This window comes from Condylura cristata, unplaced genomic scaffold (assembly GCF_000260355.1).
Source record: "Condylura cristata isolate star-nosed mole 26May11 unplaced genomic scaffold, ConCri1.0 scaffold00034, whole genome shotgun sequence".
In the NCBI taxonomy this organism is placed as follows: Eukaryota; Metazoa; Chordata; class Mammalia; order Eulipotyphla; family Talpidae; genus Condylura; species Condylura cristata.
The window spans coordinates 2,666,777-2,667,322 of record NW_004567135.1 but is presented as its reverse complement, the minus strand read 5'-3'; positions in this window follow the sequence as shown (position 1 = coordinate 2,667,322).

Sequence of the window (546 nt, the reverse complement as noted above, 5' to 3'; positions counted from 1 at the left end):
GCGCCTCCCTCCCTCCGCCGAGGAGCCGCGGCGGGCGCGCGCAGCCTCCGGTCCGTCGCCGGCTAGTGTCGGGACGAGGTCCCCGGGAGACGTCTCCAGCGGGGCACCCTCCCCGTCCCAGCTTTGCCACACAGAACTCCCCGCGAGCAGGTCCTCATCCCCGGCAAAGGGGGTGCGACTAGTGGAGAGAGGCGGGGTGGCCCTCCCACCCAGTCCGACCTTGGCGCCAACCGAGCCTGGTGCGCGTCTAAGTGGGCGCTTCTGGCCCAACCCGCCCAGCCCTGTTCTCAAACTTCGGCGTGGACTCGAGGCAGGGCCGGTGGGCACCTGGCGGGCAGGGGAGGGGCGCCGGCAGCGCGAAGGGCGTCCCTGCAGAGCCCCACGCTCGAGAACTGCCAGTCGGGCACATGGTGGGGGTCCGAGGCCCGCGGAGAGGCGCCCTGCTCCCCGAGTCTGCGCCAACTTTCCCCGGCTGGCGCCCGACATCCATCCACTCGCGCAGCCCCGGGTGTGGGCAGCGGCGCCCGCGTCGCCGTCGGCCGTGTG